At 39.9% G+C, this 21260-nt stretch overlaps 1 protein-coding gene across 3 annotated transcripts in view; it reads left to right on the forward strand.

Annotated features, from left to right (window-relative positions):
• Positions 1-453: 453 nt before the first annotated feature.
• SPOP (speckle type BTB/POZ protein) overlaps positions 454-21260 on the forward strand; it is a 65385-nt gene continuing 44578 nt past the window's right edge. For 2 of the 3 annotated variants that reach the window (XM_036094919.2, XM_036094894.2), the window contains exon 1: positions 454-640. The gene's annotated coding sequence lies outside the window, so the exon portion shown is untranslated. Of the gene's footprint in view, positions 641-19678; positions 19726-21260 lie in introns of all 3 variants that reach the window. The other variant, XM_078065601.1, reaches the window with a different exon arrangement.

Raw genomic sequence — 21260 nt, forward strand, 5'->3', positions numbered from 1 at the left:
CAAAATCTAAGTTACTTAAAAGTCTTTACAATTACCATAAAGTCCAAAAAATAGTTTACTGACACAAAGCTGTTTGGAAAAAGTTAGGGAATGCAAGTTAAAGTTCTTGGTAATCCATACACTTCTTGCAAATATCAATTGCTATTGTTCAATGCCTTTATTGTTACGCTGCCCCCCCAACCTCCCCCCCACAACCCTTGGTAGTCCTCTGTTTGGTCCTCGCACCTCCGCACAGCCTCCTGCGCGGGGCATGCCACCCCCTCCGTGCTCCCGCCTCTTTCCAGTCAGGCCCCTCCTTCCCCTCAAATCCCCCGGCCCCGGGGAGCCCGCGGGACGCACGCGCACTAAGGGAGGTAGGCGGAGTCTTGAGGAAGAGGGAGGAGGGGCAGGAGAACCCAGGGAGGGGAGAAGAGGGGCGGAGGCCGCGCGGGGTGGGGCCCGGCGGGTACGCGCTCGCTGCGTCGACGTGCTGACGCCATGACGCCCCGGCCGGTGTGTGTCGGTGTGTGTGTGTGTGAGTGTGCGCGTTCTGAGTGTGTGTGTATTTGTGTATCGGCGGTCCCGCAGGTCCCGGATGTTGCGGACAGTATGAAGCGAGCGCAGGGGTACGGGGACCAGCAGCTGTCGCCGCCGTTCTCAGGTGAGTGGGGGGAGGAGAGTCAAGGGAGAGGGTTGTCCTGTCGGAGTGTGAGGGGACGCCTCCCTTAAGAGGTGACTGACCCCCAACTCCCCCCCCCCCCCCCCCCCCGCCACACACATACTCTTCTCTGTCCCATATCCCACATCCTGGGTTACGTGGCCTGGGAATGCCAGAGCCTAATCAACCGTTCCTTCTCCCAATCCCAAGCATTCAGGAGACACAAATGCGCCCCCTGCCTTCAGCCCCCCCCATCATTTTCCCAGCCCCATCCCCCTTGCCAAATAGTGAGCTGTCGCCTGCGGCGAGATGGGTGACTGCGCATGCGCGAGTGTGAACAAGCTAGGGGTGCTTGTTCGCTGCCCCCGGGGCGCATGCGCATCGCTGTGTTGCAGGGACCTGCGGGATAAAGAGCCCCTTGACCACGCGCCCGCCTTCTGCCCAGACAGTGGGCTGCCAGATAGCGCGCCTGTTGCTCCTATCCAAAAGGGAGAGTTTAAATTATTTGACGGACTTACTGACAAAGCAGTATTTGCATCTCGTGTTGCCCTAGAGACTCCCAGGCTACTAACGCTTTCCAGAGCCAACGTGCCCCACGCTGACCCTTCTTTTGAAACTGTCACTGCAACTTCTAGTTCCAGCATTACTTTTCTTTCCTCCCACAGTCATGCTGTACTTTTAATACAAACATCCCCTAAACTTAGGAGTAGGTGCCCCAACCCATTCAGTTATCCTGGCAGGGGATTTTGGTGGCTTTTCTAAGGAGGACTAAGGGTCACAAAAAAGAAAGTAAGGGGACTACCTTTTAGTAAGATTCTTAATTATTATCGTAGAACTAGATGAGGTAGAGATAAAGAACACAGTGTAAGGCTTAGAGCAGTAACTGTAAATCAAGACATCAGGGTTCTCATGTCTAGCCCTCCTACTTCTTGTGACCTATTTACCTCTTTTTTTTTTTTGTAAAAGATCTTCCTTTAAAGAAAAAAAAAGGATCTTCCTTAGCACTTTCGTTTTAGCTGTACATTATTGATGCTCTGTGAACATCACACGAAAACAAAAGCAATCTGAAACTACTAGTGGAGGATAACTTACCCAGTGGAGGTTTTAACTTTAAGCAGTGGGAGTGATGTTTCTTGCCCATTTGCAAATAAGGAAGAGCAGTGTAAAATAAGGAACTCTAAAGTACAGTAATATTTCAGTGATCTAGGAGCTAGGTTTCAGTTGGCAGATTATTCATGGTCCTTAATTTGCTGCTCTATGGCCACTCTTGGATACTTGGGTGATGCTTCCCTCTGGTATCAGAACAGGGTGAGGAAATGATAAATTCTTACAAACAGAAGGTTTGCTGAATAGCAATGAAATGAATAGCGGAATTGTTGGGGGGGGGCAGCTTTTTGTGTGTTTTTCAGTTATCATTACCAGACCTGTTTCCTATCTGGATAACTGAGGATGAGTGATATTAGTAAGCCTTATTTTCTATTTTCTTCCCTTTGTGTTCTTTCTTTGGTATTCTAGGAAGGCTTTTTTGGCTGCCATTCTTAACTGTAGGGCCTTATGTTTTGGGGCCTTAAAGTGTGTATATATATATATATTTCACTTCCCCTTTTAACCCTGGCCTTTGCAAGGTTCAGTTTTCTTTTGTGCTGTTTTCTGTTGCCATGGTTACAGTGGGAGCCAAGAGAAGACACAGAAGCAGCACAGGAATTTGGGGGGCATAGATCATTCTGTTTCCTGGAAAGATCTGGAGACTCATCTTGTTTTCCTTGTGTGAAGACTAAGGAGTATAAGTTATTGTGACAGCTCCACACTTAGGCTGGGGATGGTTGGTGTCCATTGGCACTTTGGTGACTTCTGTTAGAGCTCTTCATAGTGGTTAGTGAACTGGAAGATGTTCAGTGTTGCCTACATCCAGACTTGCATCAGGTTCTGGTGCAAGTGAAATAAAACTGTGAGGTAATAAGTACCCATTTCTCAGGAGGTTTCTGTCATCTGTGATCCTTTGTTTTTATCTGGAAGCATTTCATCTGGTTGAATTTACTGAAGCCTTATTCAGGAATTTTTATGGTGTGAAGGCATGATTGCTTTTAGGATTAAGATGAGTATCCTCACTTTGTATTGGTGCAGAGCCATTTTTAAAAAGTCTCTTTAAAATGGGTAATGCGGGCGCCTGGGTGGCTCAGTCATTAAGCGTCTCCCTTCGGCTCAGGTCATGATCCCAGGGTCCTGGGATCCAGCCCCGCATCAGGCTCCCTGCTCCGCGGGAGGCCTGCTTCTCCCTCTCCCACTCCCCCTGCTTGTGTTCCCTCTCTCGCTGTGTCTTTCTCTGTCAAATAAATAAAATCTTAAAATGGGTAACACATGGGGCGCCTGGATGGCGCAGTCGGTTAAGCATCCCACTCTTGGTTTTGGCTCAGGTCATGATCTCAGGGTCCTGAGATCGAGCCCTGCGTAGGGCCCTGCACTCAGCTCAGAGTCTGCTAAGACTCTCTCTCGCTCGCTCTCTAAAATAAATTGTTAAAAAAATAAGATGGGTAACACACATGAAACAAAATTCAGAAGGTACACAGAGAGAAAAATCTTCCTTCTCTGTCCTCTTTTCATCCATCTAGTTAAACCCTCCTAAGCCCTCTGCAAGGGAGACTGTTGTTACCCGTATCTTGTTTACCCTTCCAGAGATAGTCAGTGCTTTTACAAGCATATACAACTATGTACCCTTTTAAGTTTTTGTATATATTTACTGTTTTACACAAATGGTAAGATATTATAGCCATTATTCTGCACTTTGCTTTTTTCACTTAGTATATTCTGGCCATCATTCTATAGAGTAATAGAATACCTCTTCCTTTTTGAAAGATGACAGATAGTCCCTTGTACAGATGTACCATCATTCAGCCAGCTCTTATTATTGGATACTTAGGTTGTTTCCAGTGCTACAATTAATTCCTTGTATGTACTTTCTAGGTACATGGGTATCTTTTGGGTGAATTCCTAGTGGAAGTGCTGGATCAGAGGATATATGCATTTTTAATGTTGTTAGATACTGCCGAATTGCTTGCCATAGAGGTCGTACGAATTTATATTCCTGCCAGCAGTGCTGTGAGTCTCTTTCCTCACCAGCACTGTATTACCAAAATGTTTTTTTATCTTTGTACAGTCTTTTATCTAAGATTTTAAGTTCATTATGTAGCTTGTTAAGCTTCATTATACCCAGGAGTTGTGGATAAATACCATCAACTGTTTTGCAGATGGGAGTGGTGGTGGAAGATAGTGTTCGACTGAAGAGTAATGTCATGGGACTAAAGTCATATGCCTGGATAACACAGCAAATCCATGACACTTCTCAGAAGACATGTAAAACTTACGCTTCCTTTAACTCTTAGACGCTAGTTTCTCTATGCAAAATTCTGTAAGCCCATAAGTGATGTTTTATGATCTCCTTTTGATAGCTTTGACTCAAAATTGTTTGTACAAGTGAACTGCCATTCTGTTGAGGAATTGAAAAGTAACCCAGTTAGTTAAAGGTGCTTTCCTGAGTGCTTTCACGAGATATTGGTACTAGTACTTTTTAAAAAAAGTCTGCTGATTGTAGAATATTTCACTATGAGCTGTGAGGAAATGGAAAAGAATTTAAAAATGCATGGGCCTGAAGGAGCTCACAGTCTTGTTAGAAAAACCAAATCTACTGAGTATGTGAAATAGAGAACAGTTAGAATGGGAACGTAATACACTGTGTCCCATGTTGAGAGGACTTTGTAAGAGAGTGATAAGGTTTAGAGGAGAGTTCCTTTGGGAGGCCTTTCTGGAGGAGGTGCATTTTGAGCCCTTCCCCACCCTCCCTTTTACAACTGTTTATGTAAAAAATTTTAAAAATACAGAAAAATTCAAAGAATAGTACAATTATTACCTTTATACCAGTTATCCCCTAGATTCCATAATTTACATTTTGCTATATTTGCTTTATGTATATATGTGCATGTATGTTTATATATATAATATGTAAATTTTCATATTGCAGACATCATAACATCTTAATACTTTCATACTTTAAATACTTTAGATGCATCTTCTTAAAGATACTGTTTTGCTTAATTGTTCTTAGGATATATTGTCATAGTTAAGGGAATTAACTAATTTTCTAAAAGCCATCTAATATCCAGTTAAAGTTCAGGTTTTTCTTCAAACATGTATCTTTAGTCTTTTTAAATCTAGAGCAGTTTATTTAAATCTAGAGCCACAAGAAATTGCCTTTATGAAGAGACCAAGCCATTTGTCTTGTAGAATATATCACTTCTGGAATTTTCTGTTTATTTCCTCACGGTTTCATTTAATTTGTTCCTTTATGCCCGTATTTCCTATAAACTGGTATTTAAGTCGATGGTCTGATTAGATTCAGATTAAATACTTTTGGTAAGAATTCTTCATAGGTGTTGCTCTGTATCTCATATTGGGTCACAATAAGAGAAATAATGTCATAATATCCCATTATTCATGATGTTTAGTTTGTTTGATAATTTGTTTAAAATGATAAATACCATATCTCCAGTGTAGACATTTTTTTTCCCTTTGTAGTTAGGAGGTAATCTGTAGAGTGGTGACACTTTGGAACTATACTATTCTACTTCTCCAGCAGTCTGTCACCTAATGATAGTGATCCTTGTCTGAATCTTGTTGCAAAATGATAACTTTCTAATTCTGCTATTCCTTTTACATTAGCCTTCAATCTTCTGTAAAAATTTCCCTCATCAGTTAGGAATAATTATAATTTCTTTTTTTTTTTTTTTTTTTTTTTTTTAAAGATTTTATTTATTTATTTGACAGAGAGATAGACAGAAGAGCACAAGCAGAGGGAGTGGCAGAGGGAGAGGGAGAAGCAGGCTCTGCACTGAGCAGGGAACCCGATGCGGGACTCGATCCCAGGACCCTGAGATCATGACCTGAGCCGAAGGCAGATGCTTAACCATCTGAGCCACCCAGGCACCCATGGAATAATTATAATTTCTATCAAAAGTTAGGTAAATTCTTAATTTTCCTTTTAACAATTTCCTGAGTAAGGAGATGGTATAATAATCACCTTGAATGGTGGCAAATGAATTGTTTGTTTTTCTCACTTTCTTTGCTTTAGTATCATTGTAAATTCATGGACCTTAATTTATTCTACATGTTACCAACAATTATAGATATTTTTTGAAGCTCAAAATGTTCCATATTTGGCTTGTAGAAACCTTTTAAGCTTGGTTTATGAGTGCTTCCTTGCCGTCTGGTACAAGAAGTTCCTGCCTCACTTTGTGTTTTTCCTGTCCTAGTTGTGGAACCCTCATCTGTGTGTGTGTGTGTGTGTGTGTGTGTGTGAGAGAGAGAGAGAGATACATATATGTGTGTGTATACACACCCATATGTAGGATTTATATATATATATATATATATATATATATATATATATATATATATATCACATCTTCCCTTTTATTATGTTGTTCATCATGGAGCTTCTGGAGCCAACATCTAAAAACTGTAGGTGCCTTTATTCTAACACAATGCACCTAGTGTTTGACTCACCTCTGTGCCACTGACATTGCTGGATTCTGGATCTTAGACCTCCCAGATTCCTTGTTTTGAATACTCTTTGTGAAGGACAGGCAGCACCTCTGAAGACAGCTTTGCCTTCCCCCAGCTCTCCAGTAGAAGGTTAGCTGTAGAGGAGACTGGGAATTTCTTCTCTCATGAGCAACCTTGCTTTTTTTCCGAGATGAAAGGTACACAAAATGGAATTTAGAGATGGAAATTGTGTTTATAAGCTTTCTTGGAGATGTGGGGTTTGAGTGTTCTGTAAAAGCATCTTAGCGTGTACGTGCACAAGTATGTGTTTGTCTTTCCTCCCTTTTCCTCATTTCTACACGGTTCTCCACACGGTTGGAGCGTTATGTAAGATTATGCTGTGATAGCATATGTTTTTCATTATCACTAGATTTTCTTCATAAAAAAAGGAATGAGACAAATTGTTCTTAATTAGGGAAATTTTTCAGATAGGCCATGAACTTTGATATCTAGCGGTCTTAACTCAGGGTCTGGAACAGTGCTGAATCCTGTGGATTTCTGTCCTGTACTGTAGACTCAGGAGAAATGTTGGCACATCCACAGTGTTTTCTTAAAATCCATCATACTAATGAAGGTTAATACAAACAAAAGGTACAGTGGAACTGCATTCTAAAGCTGGTTTTAGGGGCTGGACTAATTCCTGCCTTAGCAGGAAATGTTTTATTAGACTTTTACCATGTAGTGGTATTTTGAGTAATCTTACTGATTTCAAGTTACTCAAGGCCTGATGATAAGAGTATTGTAATATGTATCCGAAATTTTTTTTTTTTTTTTTTTTTTACTATCTTGTCATATTTACTTCCAGACTTAATGAGGTTATTCTCAACCTGGTTTCATAACAATACTGGCCCCATATTAAAATCTGGTTGTGTATTCAGGGAAGCATACCTGTTTTTTGTGTGTGTTTGTTTTCAGGCATGGTGAATCACTCTGAAAGGCTATGCTGACACATTTGCCACTAAGATCCAATAGCTTCTTTTCCTTTTGTTTTTGACAAGCTCACATTATAGGAAAAAAGATTCTGAAGTATAACCTCTTCAGGAAATGCTTGGGCCTTCATTCTTACAACTGTAGTCACGTTTTAATAGAATTGGCAGGAGTTGCCTAGTTGTTCTGTGTGGCAAAGCTGGTCATGCTGCTTGGGGAGAGCTGGGTGCAGAACTCAGAATGGGAGTTAAACGTTCAGGCAGTAACCCTTCCTTGACTGTGAAGACCTTTCTTCTTGACTCTTTCTAAGAAGCTCTTGGCACAAATCTTTCTACTGTGGCACTAGCTACGTTAGAGAAGGGCTTGCAGTAGTTCTCTGAAAGCCTCTCATTCTCTCTAGTGTGTCTGTCTGTTTGTAAGAAAAACGTATGTAATCGTTCATCTTCTTAATTTAAGATTTATACGATTTTTGGTATTTAGAAACAGGTACTACTATTCTATCATTTTGACTACTTTAGTTACTTTATATGAGTGGAGTCATGTGGTCCTTTTGTATCTGGCTTATTTCCCTTAGCATAATGTGTTCCAGGTTCATCTGTGTTGTAGCACATGTCAGAATTTCTTTCCTTTTTAAGGCTGAATAATATTCCATTGTGTGCATACACCCCATTTTGTTTATTCATTTATCCATCAGTGTTCACTTGGGTTGCTTCCACCTTTTGGCCGCTATGAATCATGCTGCTCTGAACGTGGGTGTTCAGCTATCTCTTTGAGATCCTGCTTTCAGTTTTTCTGGGTATATACCCAGAAGTGGAATTGCTGAATCATATGGTATTTCTATTTTTAATTTCTTTGAGGAACTGCCATACTGTTTAATATGGAGGCTGCACCATTTTACATTTCTACCAACAGTGCGTAAGGGTTCCAGTTGCTCTACATCCTCACTAACTCTTACTGTTTTCTGGGGGTTTTTTTGATAGTAGCCATCCTAAGGGTGTGTTTAAAATTTTTTTTAGTTTTATCTTTTTTTTTTTTTAAGATTTTATTTATTTGACAGAGAGAGACACAGCGAGAGAGGGAACACAAGCAGGGGGAGTGGGAGAGGGAGAAGCAGGCTTCCCGCTGAGCAGGGAGCCTGATGCAGGGCTGGATCCCAGGACCCTGGGATCATGACCTGAGCCAAAGGCAGACGCTTAACGACTGAGCCACCCAGGCGTCCCTAAAATTTTATCTTTTATTGAAACTAAGTTTTAAACTTTAACAGAGTCAGATTTATTATGTTTTTCCATGATCATGTGTGTTTTTTGTGTCTTAATGAAGGAATCCTGCCCTATACTGAGGTAACAATTATATCTTATATTTTTTTCTAAAAGTTTTAAAGTTTTGTTTTTCACATTTGGGTCTCTGATCCACGTAGAATTTATTTTGATGTTTGCTGTGAAGTAGGGATCTAACTTTTTTCCATAAGGATAACCCTGAAGTAGGAATTTAATTTTTTTTCCCTAAGGATAACCCAGTATCCCAGCATCATGGTCTGCCCCTTATGACTTTATAATGCCACTTACATGTTTCTGTATTCCCTGTTCTGTAATGTTGGTCCGTTTACGTATCTCGTACTGGTACTACACTGCCTTAATTATCTTAGCTTTATAATTGTTCATATCTAGTAGGGCAGGTCTCCCTACCTTGTTCTTTTTCTGTTCATCAGCCTCCCTGAAAAACCCTGTCAGGTTAGTATATTTTAAAGAAGCCATTTGCTGTCTAAAATACATTGACATAATATATAATGGCCTTCTCCAAAAAGAAAAAAAAAAAAAAAACAACAAACCAAGCCTCCCTTAATCTAGCAGCTGACCATTAAGGTTATCTCTTGTTCTGAATAAGCCTATAATTTCCATTCAAATTTTAGTTTTGTTGGAATGACTTTCATTTTATATGGGGATATGATCTTCAAATGGAGGAGAACCGTGTTATAATTTGGTGTCTCAGATAAGGACACCAAATAAAACATTCTTGGTAACAGTATTGAAGTTCTGTGGTGTTAAGGCTTTCTTGATCATAAGGAAAAGAAATCTATTTAACGGGGCACCTGGGTGGCTCAGTCGTTAAGCGTCTCCCTTCGGCTCAGGTCATGATTCCAGGGTCCTGGGATCCAGCCCCGCATCGGGCTCCCTGCTCCGCGGGAAGCCTGCTTCTCCCTCTTCCACTCCCTCTGCTTGTGTTCCCTCTCGCTGTCTCTCTCTCTGTCAAATAAATGAATAAAATCTTAAAAAAAAAAAAAGAAACCTATTTAAAATAACATATAAAAGATTTTTCAAAAGGAAGTAGTTGTAGTAGAATCCAAGGAAAAGCTGAACAACAAGACCTTAAGGCTGGAACCAAAACAGTTCCAAGGACTTCAGCAATAAGACTTAATGGACTCTAGTGTTCTGCCATAAGTAGACCTCAGTATCCATGAGGCTTAATTCAGATTCCTGAATGATATCTGATTTGGCCAATCTAAGGCATGATTTTCCCTGGGCCAGATGTCTGCCCCAAGTTCAACTCTGGGTGAGGATGGGGAATGGAAGATTTGCTGCAAATGGCAATTTTGGGGGTGGCTGGAATCAGAGACAGATTCTCTTAGAGCAGTGGTTCTCAAACTTTTTAGTCTAAGGGCTCTATACTTTTAAAAATTATTGAGGACCCCAAGAGCTTTTGTTTATGTGGTTTATAACTATTGATATTTACCAAACTAAAAATTAAAATTAAAAACAGTTTAAAAAAATTAATTACCTAGGGGTGCCTTGGTGGCTAAGTCGGTTAAGCATACAACTCTTGGTTTCTGCTCAGGTCATGATCTCAGGGTCGTGGGATCAAGCTGTGTGTCGGGCTCCGCACTTAGCGGGCAGTCTGCTTCAGATTCTCTCTCTCCCTCTGCTTCCCCCCGCTCGTGAGCGTGCACTCTCTCACTCTCTAAAATAAATAATTACCAAAAAAACCCTATCTCATGTTAACATAAAATTTTTATGAAAAATAACTTTTTCAAAAAATTAGAGGAATGTGACTTTTTTTTTTTACACTTTTGCAAATCTCTTAATATCTGGCTTAAGAGAAGATGGATTTTCTTATCTACTTGTGGATTCAGTCTGATGTGATTGATAGTTTTGATTGAAGTATTTGAAGAAAATATAACTGCAAGGGATATGTAGTTGGAAAAGGGAGAAGTATTTTCAGACAGTTGTGCATATTCTTCTACACAGAACTTGGCAATTGGTAGTTTCTTTTTAATTTTTTTTTATTTTTTAAATATTTTATTTATTTGACAGAGAGAGAGAGATATCTAGAGCAGGAACACAAGCAGGGGGAGTGGGAGAGAGAGAAGCAGACTTCCCGCTGAGCAAGGAGCCCTGTGTGGGGCTCGATCCCAGGACCCTGGGTTAATGACCTGAGCCGAAGGCAGATGCTTAATGACTGAGCCACCCAGGCGCCCCAACAATTGGTAGTTTCTTAAAAGTTAAGTTGCAGTGTGGAAACTGAAATCATTGATGTTACTGTTACATTAAAATCCATTGGTCTGGGGGTACTTGGGTGGCTCAGTCGTTAAGCGTCTGCCTTCAGCTCAGGTCATGATCCCAGAGTCCTGGGATCGAGCCCCACATCAGGCTCCCTGCTTGGTGGGAAGCCTGCTTCTCCCTCTCCCACTCCCCCGCTTGTGTTCCTGCTCTTGCTATCTCTCTCTCTGTCAAATAAATAAATAAAATCTTAAAAAAAAAATCCATTGGTCTGTCTTACACTTTGAATGGGTTTTTTACCCATTCGTGATTTGATAACGTGCATTGGTTGTTTGGGAAATATTGGTTCATTGAGTTAAGCAAATTTTCCAGATGACACATTTCATAATGCAAAAAAATAAAAAAAAAAACAAGGTAGGGGCTCCTGGGTGGCTCAGTCGGTTTAGAGACTGACTCTTGATCTCAGCTCAAGTCTTGATCTCGGGGTCGTGAGTTAAACCCTTCGTTGGGCTCCATGCTGGGCATGGAGACTGCTTTATTTATTTATTTATTTATTTATTTATTTATTAAGATTTTATTTATTTATTTGACAGAGAGAGACACAGCGAGAGAGGGAACACAAGCAGGGGGAGTGGGAGAGGGAGAAGCAGGCTCCCCACGGAGCAGGGAGCCCGATGCGGGGCTGGATCCCAGGACCCTGGGATCATGACCTGAGCCGAAGGCAGACGCTTAACCAACTGAGCCACCCAGGCGCCCCTGGAGACTGCTTTAAAAAAAAACACCGCATTAGTTAATATCATCACCCATCTCATCAGAGAAGTCGGTAAATATTGGGAATCTGTCAGGCAGCTACAAGATTTTCAGAATTCTAATTTTTTATTAAAAGCTCAAATTTTACCAAGAAAATTTATTGCTTCATCAAAAACATTCTTAAGTGAAATTGACTTAAAAAAAAATCACCAGTATATGATGGTGAAAGACACCAGACTCTAGTACAGTTTGATGCCTTTACCTTAATTTATGCTAAAGCACCAGTAGTTTTACCCATGGTTGATTTTGTATCACTAGTGCAAATGTCAGTGCAGTGAAAAAGGCAAATGATTTCTTAGTATTATGAAAATAGTTTCAACTTTATGGACTCCTTGAAAGGTGCCTCCAGGGATCCGTGGACTACATTTTGGGAACCACAGCCTTATGAGAGGGTGTGGGTAGGGAAACAAAGGCCTATTACTTGAGGTACAACAAATGTTTCGTGGTAGGATTTTACTGCATTGCTACTGCTGTTCTTGGCCATCATTTAACATGATGTAGAAATGAATGGAATACTTTGAAAGTTTCAGATTTCTTGTTGAACAGAAGTGTTTTCCTAGTCATGATCATTTTCAAACAGCAGAGCTTAAGCTATCCAGATCTTTCAGCCAGATATTCTTTCAAGTATGTGATAATCTTAAGGTAACCCATTTTTTTTATTTTTCTCTTTTTTAAAATTTTATTATGTTATGTTAATCACCATACATTACATCATTAGTTTTTGATGTAGTGTTCCATGATTCATTGTTTGTGTATAATACCCAGTGCTCCATTCAATATGTGCTCTCTTTAATACCCATCACCAGGCTAACCCATACCCCCACCCCTTCCCCTCTAGAACCTCAGTTTGTTTCTCAGAGTCCATAGTCTCTCATGGTTCGTCTCCCCCTCCGATTTCCCCAGCTAACCCAGTTTAATATAGCCTATAGGATTTCTGTGCTGGTAGTAGCACGTGCAAGTTAATATTTTTTTCAAGCAGTTAAATACATTAAAAAACTTGAGATCCAAAAATTTGGGAAGATCTTGCCTTTGCAGAAAAGGCATAGAAGGGGAGGTTAAGGCTGGGAATCTGCCATTCCAGCCTTATATCTCTTGGTTATTAAAGGTCTTGCTAAAGAGAACCTCCATTCCCCCCCCCCCCATTTAAATATGCTTTATGACAGACAGGAGTAGTGGTGTTAACTGACTTCATTTCAACGAATATCTATTGAGTGACTATAAATGAAAGGTCTTATAAAAGGTGGAGAAGGGGTATGTTGTGAAATGATTGGGGAATTAAACCAGTATTACATATTTTGGTGTTTAGAATTGGAAGAGATCATTTAGTTGGGGAAGTTGGGGTGGGAGTCAGGACTGTCTTCATGAAGGTTACCTTTGAGCTGGGTTTTGAAGGGTAGGTATTTTGAAGGCTGGAATTTTGATTGGCAGAGATGGGAAGGGAATTCAGGCAGAAGGAATGTCATGAGCAAAAATGTGGAGGTGGGGACATGCAGTGTTTGTCAGTATAGGGTGTGTACTGGAAATGTGAACCATGCAGTATGGCTGAAGCAAAAGATGCCTGAGATAATAGGAGCTAAGATAGGAGAGAAATTGGCCCTGAACATGAAAGGTCTTCTACCAAGGCCAGATAGTTAGGCTTTAATGTGGTAAATGATGGAGAGACTTTGAAAGATTTTGATTGAAAAATAACACGATCAGAGTGTGCTTTCAGAAAATGTATTCAGCCCCATTCATTAATTCATTCATTAACTATTTTTTAAAATAGTTACTCGGTGCCACTTAAGCATGAAAAACAGCGTATATAATGGTGAACCAAATAGAAAATCCCTATTCTCTTGGAATTTCCAGTCTAGGAAGGGAGCTTCAACAAATAAACACAAATGTAATTACAAATTGTTAATGAAAGAAAGGAATAAATTAATATTGGGGAATAATGGGGTACTTCACTTTAGTTGGGGGAATCTGGAAAGGCCTTGCTGGGGAAGTTCGATATGAGCTGAGTACCTCCCTTGTGCCAGATGCTGTTTTAGGTACTGGGGATATATAAGGAACAGAAGAGTCAAAAATCCCAGCTCTCGTGAAATGTAGATTCAGGCAGTAAATAAGATAAATAAATTATATGGTATGTTAGAAGACAGTATGTCCCAAGGAGGAAAATAAAGCCGAAGAAAGTGATAGGGTATGTTGGGGTGGATGTGGAGGTTATAATTTTAAGTGGAATGGCCATGGAATGTCTCAATAAAGCACTACAAAGGTAATATTTGAGTAAATATCTGTAGAAGCTGAAGGAGTGAACCAGAGCAAAGGCAAACGCCATGAGGAATGATGTGCCTGGCACGGTCAAGGAACAAGCAGGGAGGCCAGCCGTGGCTGGAGTTAAATGAGCAAGGGAGAAAGTAACCGAAGTGAGATCAGAGAGGCTAGTGGGGGTCCAGAAGCTGCAGAGCAGTGGTTCTCCCCTGGAGCTGCATGTTGGTTACCCGAGGAGCTTTTACAAATCCCGGTGCCCGGGCTGCACCTCATACTGCTGAAATAAGAATCTTGCACGTGGGACTCAGTGGCAATGGAGAAAAGTAGATGGATTTGTTAAAGAAAGAATCTATTTAATTATAGATTGGATGTGGGGGTTGAGGAAGAAGAGTGTCAAGACTGACTCCCAGTTTTCTGGCTTAAGCAGTTGGATGTGTAGAGGTGCCGCTTACTGAAATGGGAGTGGGAGATAAGAAAGGGGGGGGTAGGTGTGGGATTTGGAGGGAAGATCAGAAATCAGGAGTTCAATTTTAGACATGTTAAATTTGAGATGCGAATGTGGCTAAGTATAAACATGTTAAGTAGGCAGATATATGAGTGGGGCTTGAAGTAAGAACTTGAGGTAATAAATTTGTATTATCATGTGCTTATGATGGTCTTAAAAGTATCTAAATGACATCACATAGTATAGATTTGATGGAATGAACTGGAGGTGTGGAAACTGGTTAGCCTGTTCCAGCAAACTGCACAGGGATTGGTGCTAGTGTGAACTGGAATCGTGGCGGTGGGACTAGAGAAGAGAAAAGAGAGTAAGTTGGAGATTTGAGGCCCCGGGGAGCTTGTAAGGAGTGGGGGCGGACAGTAGGCCAGGAATGCAAGACAGCTTTGAGATACCAAGCCTGGGTGAATGATCGGTCTGTTAGCAGATATAAAATAGTCAGGAGGAGCTGCTTTGGAAAAAAAGATAGTGTTTGGCTTTGCATGTATTGACATTTAGGATAGGCTGCCTAGCAGGCAGGCAGTTGAATCTATTGCACCGGGTTTTCGCAGAGCAGGTGAGGTTTGAAAGATAGATCTAGGTCTCATTTATATAAAATTGATTCACCGTGGGAGCGGCAAACTCTATGAAAATAAACATCCGAAGTCTCTATCATAACCTGTTAGGTCCTCTGTGATGTGGTTCCTGCCTGTTTCGTGTACGGTGTTTTCCTTTGTTTACCATGATCAAGCTGCACTGGCTTTTTTATTTTTCCAGTATATCCAGCTAAGTCCTCCTTCAGGGCTTTTGCACTTTTTCATCTTGACTCTTCTTTTCCACTTGGTAGAGGGAATAGGAGTTCCGAGAAAAAACTTCAGAAGTTGGTATCTGGGGAGTAGAGAATATTCCAAGAGATCCTTGGTTAGGTAGAGAGTGTTGGATGAGCATCTGAAATAGAATGGCAATGGGAGCCCCAGACTGTTGCAGTTCTGTCAACACAAAGGCACCAAGTGCCATGTTGGTCTTAGTGTCCCCCGGACTCGAATCTGTTCACCAGAAAGGTTCAGTCAGTGGTAGTTCCCCTCCACGTTGGCTGTCTGACGATGGAGTGGCAGTGGAAGTGATGGTCGACCTTTGGAATATAACTCAACTTGATGATAACCTGACTCATTGCCCTCCTGTCACCACTTATGGAAATGTCCTCTGTGTAGGTGAGAAACTTCCTTTTTGAAAGCTGCTGGTAAATTATTTCAGAAACTTTTGGCTTGAAGAAACAACATGAAAACAGCAGGGAAATGAACTGCACGTTGACCTTGGTCCATTGTTAGGGACTACTTCTCTTCATGGGCTGGTGCATCACTCCTTTAGTGGTGGTGATAGCAGTAAATGTGAGTAATGCACTATACACATGAGTCCTTAAAACGAGATGTATATAATTGCAAAATCTATACTGTATTTTTTTTTTCAGAATGAAAAGGTTTCCTTTTTCTGATTTTAAAATAATAGAAAAATAGTAAAAAAGAAAAAATAAAAACTTAAAACATTACATGTCACTAAAAATAGTCTTATTTTTTTTTAAGATTTTATTTATTTATTTGACAGAGACACAGCGAGAGAGGGAACACAAGCAGGGGGAGTAGGAGAGGGAGAAGCAGGCCTCCTGCAGAGCAGTGAGCCCGATATGGGGCTCAGTCCCAGGACCCCGGCATCACGACCCGAGCCGAAAGCAGACGCCTAACGACTGAGCCACCTGGGTGCCCCTAAAAATAATCTTTTAAAATAACTACATAGAATTCCTCTACAGAGTTTTGTTGTATGAATGCATCATATTTGGTCAATTCCCTACAAATGAACTTCCTTTTTCTCCAGTTTTTGCTTGTAAATTATGCTCTGATAAGCATCCTAATACATAAATATTTGTATATACTGATCAGATTGATTCATTAGGATAGATTCTGGAAGTGGAAGTGGGATTTCTGCGTTAAAGGGTCTGCAGTGTTCCATTTTTTCATAATTATTCAGATATTTTTATAGTTGGAAAGATATTTAAACAGCATTAAAGAACATTTTAATAAAGGAAGGAATCTATTATTCTGTCAGCCATTTTCCCCTTTCCATCTGATAACTTGTTTTGTTTCTTAAGTACCTATTCTTAGGTCTCACTAGACCTACCTAAAGAGAATTTGGGGGTAGGGAAAGACATACACAGAAGAATTACAGTACTCAGCATCCTACATTATCAGGTAAGGGATTCTAAGTAACCTTTGTTAACTGCCAAGAAAGTGACAATAAGTATGATAGGAATTCAGAGGGAGCTGGGGTGATCAGGAAAGGCTTCAAGACAAGATAGAACTTGACCTGGATCCAGAAGGGTAATATTCAAATAAGAGGTGGGAGAATATTCCTGGCTTTCAGAATGGTACGACCAGATTTGCGGAAGGCACATGACTGTGTGTGTGAGCTGACCCGCAGGCTTACAGCCTAACCGACAGACTAGTTGGAGAGGAGGCTTCATGTGGTGATGTAGTGGAGAGGCTTGTATGGGAGTTAAGGTATATTCCAGAGGACTGATTTTATTCTTAGCGCATCTGAAGTTGTTCAGTATAGAACTGGAAGATAGAGCAGATATATAGATGTGGCCCGATTTAAACTGAATGCATTAAAGTCTCTTTTTTTTTTCAAGAAGTGTAGGAGAAGTTTATTTATTTATGTAAGTGTATTATTTAAATGAACTTTCTATAGATCGTAAAAGTTCTCATCCCAAGGAAAAAAATTTTTGTAACTATGTGTATTGATGGACATTAACTAACCTTATTGTGGTGATCGTTTTGTAGTATTATACATATATTACATCATTATGTTATACATCTAAAGCTAATACAATATTACATGTCAATTATATCATAGATAAATAAATAGGTGAACTACCCAGTACTTAAATATTTATTATGTAATTTCACAGATGTGTTGCAACTTCTGTGGATCTTAGTTTCTTTTATAAAATCAAAGAGTTTAGACAAGGTGGTCGCTGAAGTACTTTCTGGTGCTGAGGTTGCAGTGTAACCTTTCAAGAATACCTTGATTTTATGACATAAATTGGCCTGTAGTTAGGCTGATACCCACTTCTAGCTCCTTTGCACCCCCACATCTGTGAGAGCAAAAATCTTCAGTTGGATGATTGTCTCCTAGCTCCCCAGGTCTAGAATGATTCACCTTTGGAAACTCAGTTGTTCTCATCTTTTATTTCTGAATGACATTTAGAGATTTTTGGTTGAAAGAATTTTATGGCTAAGATTGAGCCTCAAGAGGATGCTGTGAGGTTGAGAGGAATTATGATATAATAATAGTTTTAAATGATCTTCCTGTTACTATCCATAGGAATTTATTTCATGCTGGCCTCCTTCTTTTATTTTGAATTCACTCCCATGATGACTTTAATGTATGGCCATGCTATGTAAATACATTTTGTTGTAAGTTTAGCCCAGATAAAATTTTGGATATGAATCTATAGGAAAAATTACAGAATACATTCCAAAGCAAAATGTTAAGGATTTCTTTTTTACTCTCTGTTTTGAATTACTTACACCACTTTTTACCTCCTTTTGAGAACTGACTAGTACTTTTTTAAACTCAGAGACTCTGTTTAAAGTGCACAATCATCACAGGGTGTTGTATGGAAGTGTTGAATCACTATATTGTGCACCTGTAACTAATATAACACTATGCTAACTAACTGGAATTAAAAGAAAAACTTAATAAAGTGCACAATCAGGTTCACAGCTAATTAGTGGCATACTTTAAGTGTCTCCCACCTAGCATCACATTCTTTTAACTAAACTGTAGTGCCTTTGACCAAAATGTTGTGTTTTAGAGAGAACCAAGGTAAGCTGTCATAAGGTGACCAACTAGCTCTTCTGATAAGCCCTCCCAGGATGCTTTCAGTGTGATGGGGTCTTCAGGATTCAGGATACATTCTAAAGTTTTGCAAGTGAACTGTCTCTTCAGTGTCACCAGAGTTGATTGGTCTCAGGGAAAAGTGGCTAAACAAATTCATAAGGGGCTGACAGATAAACCAGCATGCCATTTTATTTATTTGTTTATTTATTTATTTATGGGGGGGTGGCACGCAGCGGGAGAAAGAGACATCTTAAGCAGGCTCCATTCCCAGCGCAGAGCCCAACATGAGGCTTGATCTGAGGACCCTGAGATCATGACCTGAGCCAAAATCAAGAGTCCGGTGCGTAACTGACTGATCCACCCAGGCACCCCAAGAATGCCATTTTATTAATTTTCATTGAGGGGTGGTCTTTTCCATGACCTAGAAAACGTATGTCTGCTCAGTCCATTCCCCTTCTAGTGTCAGGGTATTATTAGCAAAAACTAATAGTAGCTAATGTTTACTGAGGACTGACTTACTCTGTCCCAGGCACTGCTCTAAGCAGTTTACATGTGTATAAGTCATTTGATCTTCATAATAACCTTATGAGGGAAGTATTCTTAACCTGTATTTTACAGGTGAGGAGTCTGAGGCCTAGAGGTTTCTTTTAATAACTTGCCTGAGATCATGCAGCTAGTAACTACTGTGTTGTATTAAGCAAAAGGTCACTTGGTAAGCATAGAATCTTAGCAAAGGGAAGTAAAAATCCTTGAGGCCATTTTATCTGGATCATGATAGAGTCATTCCTTTTTCAAACATTTATTAAGCACCTACTATTTGCTGGGCACTGCCTAGACCCCAGACTTGCCAAGGTAAATATCATAGTTGAGTGCCCTTTTGGGACTCAGAGTCTAGTGAGAAAGGCAGGTAATTACAGCAGCAAGAGATTTACACATTGGAAGTGGGGAGGAGGAAGCATTTAAACTCTACTTGGAGAGATTAGTTGTTTACAAAGGTGAAAAAAAGGCATTCTGGATAGAGAAAACATTTTGTGCAAAGATGTTGTGCCAAGCACTAGCTTACTCTGCAGGAATGAAACAAAGTGTTGCACTAATTAAGGTAATACTGCAGTATAATAATGTCCTGAACTAATTAAGCTGTTTGTTGTGGGGATCAAGAGAAACAAATGGGCTTGAAATATATTTCTGAGGTAAAATTGACAAGACGTGGTGAATGACTAAATTGGGGTATGGGAAGTGGAGGTGTGGGTTGTAAGAGCGAGTGGGGAGTTAAGGCTAACTCCAGGATATCTGGTTTGAGCCCTTGGGTGAATGGTAGGATCACTCAAAGCAATCAGGTTTTGGGGGGAGGATGGGCTTCCGTTTTGGACCTGCTGAGTTTAAGATGCCTATGAGATAGTCACATGATGTCTAGTAGCAGGAAGCTGGTTTGCAATAGAGAAGAGAGAGGCATGTACGTGGTGACTGAAGCCATGGGAATTAATGAAATGGGGGCAATTGTAGTGATTTGGATTGGCTAGAAGGCAGGAGCAAAAGTGGAGAGGGGCTGGTATTCCTCTATTTTCAGTAAATCCTTGTTTAAATTTTTAGGTCCTGTTTTGTCTGCTTTTGACTTGGTAGAAATCTTGTCTTTTGAAGTAAGTGCTTCAAATAATTCTTTTATTTATGGTTGTTGTCTTAAAATTTACATAAAAACTTTTTTTTAATTGCAGTGGTCTTACACGTGAATTTTGTTAAAATTTACAGAGTGTACACAAAAAGGTTAATTTTACTGTATATAAAAACTGTAAAAAAAAAAAAAAAAGTACGTCCAAAGTTTGGATCCTTTTAAAAGGATCTGGTTAGAGCTTTATATAATGCCAAAACCTCATTTTAACAATTTTTTCTAAACTTAGTCTCCAGTTCCTTAACCAAGCTCACAAATACTAAAATGGGTGCATTTAAATTTATCCATTCTTCTCTTAACTTGATTATCACTACTTGAAGGCAGAGAGGCAAGAAAAGATCTGAAGAGTCTACAAACTGGATAGTGAGCACTATACTGACTCCAGTCTCCTGCCCATAAATTGTGAATGATTTCACTGTAAATGTGTATAGGACTTTTTTATAGTACTTTTTAAAATAATTAAACAATTTTTTCTTTTTGAATAATTTTTCATCTCCTTCAAGCACTGTAGGGATTGAAGTAGAGGTCATAATTTCATTCTAGAATAAAGAATTAGGATAACAGTATCATCTTTATTGCCAACTATAAAGATATTTTGAATTAGCTAAATTAATGTCAGTTGTGAAAAGTCAGAGTTTATAGACATGAGATACTTACAGAAGTGATAGAGGGCACCTGGGTGGCTCAGCATTAAACAACTGCCTTCGGCTCAGGTCATGATCCCAGGGTCCTGGGATCGAGCCCAACATCAGGCTCCCTGCTCAGCGGGAAGCCTGCTTCTCCCTCTCCCACTCCCCCTGCTTGTGTTCCCTCTCTCGCTGTGTCTCTCGCTGTGAAATAAATAAATAAAATCTTAAAAAAAAAAATAGAAGCGATTGAGTTAATTTTAAATTATGTGGAAGTCTCAAGGACATTGGACATCAGATTTTAGCAGTTTATTATGCAGCAGTAGAAAACTAAGAGCCTTCCCTTTCTCTGTCGGACTGTGCCTAGACTGCCGTGCCTTGTATAGAGTACATGTTAATTAAAAACCGATACAACGGAAAAAAACCCAAACTACTTACTTTTGGAAATTATTTGTATTACATGATCTGATTGGATAAACTTTTGTGGCAAGGATAGGCAGTAACCAATATATATGTATTTGGGTTCCCAGACTGTCTGTAGCCAATCATAAGCCATTGCGTTCTCTTAGGTCATAGTAGTCTGCCATTCAACATAGCAACTCAACCCAAATGCTGCTTTAGTTTGTTCTTGACAGTATGTGCAAGCTCAGTGTTAAATTGAATGTCTTTGTATTTGATTTTTGGATTAGTTTCAAATAGTCATTTGTTTTTCTGTCCTTGATTCATTGCCACTTAATACCAATCTCAAATCCAAGAAACAGATTCTTAACTGTCTTGGAAACAGTAGATTGCAGTGAAGGACGTAATTATTTTGTCTCAGTCTGAGGTCTGCCTCTTTAATTATGTGATTAGAATATTTGTTTTTGTTTGGTTTATAATT

The sequence above is a fragment of the Halichoerus grypus genome, chromosome 2, assembly GCF_964656455.1.
Source record: "Halichoerus grypus chromosome 2, mHalGry1.hap1.1, whole genome shotgun sequence".
Taxonomy (NCBI): domain Eukaryota; kingdom Metazoa; phylum Chordata; class Mammalia; order Carnivora; family Phocidae; genus Halichoerus; species Halichoerus grypus.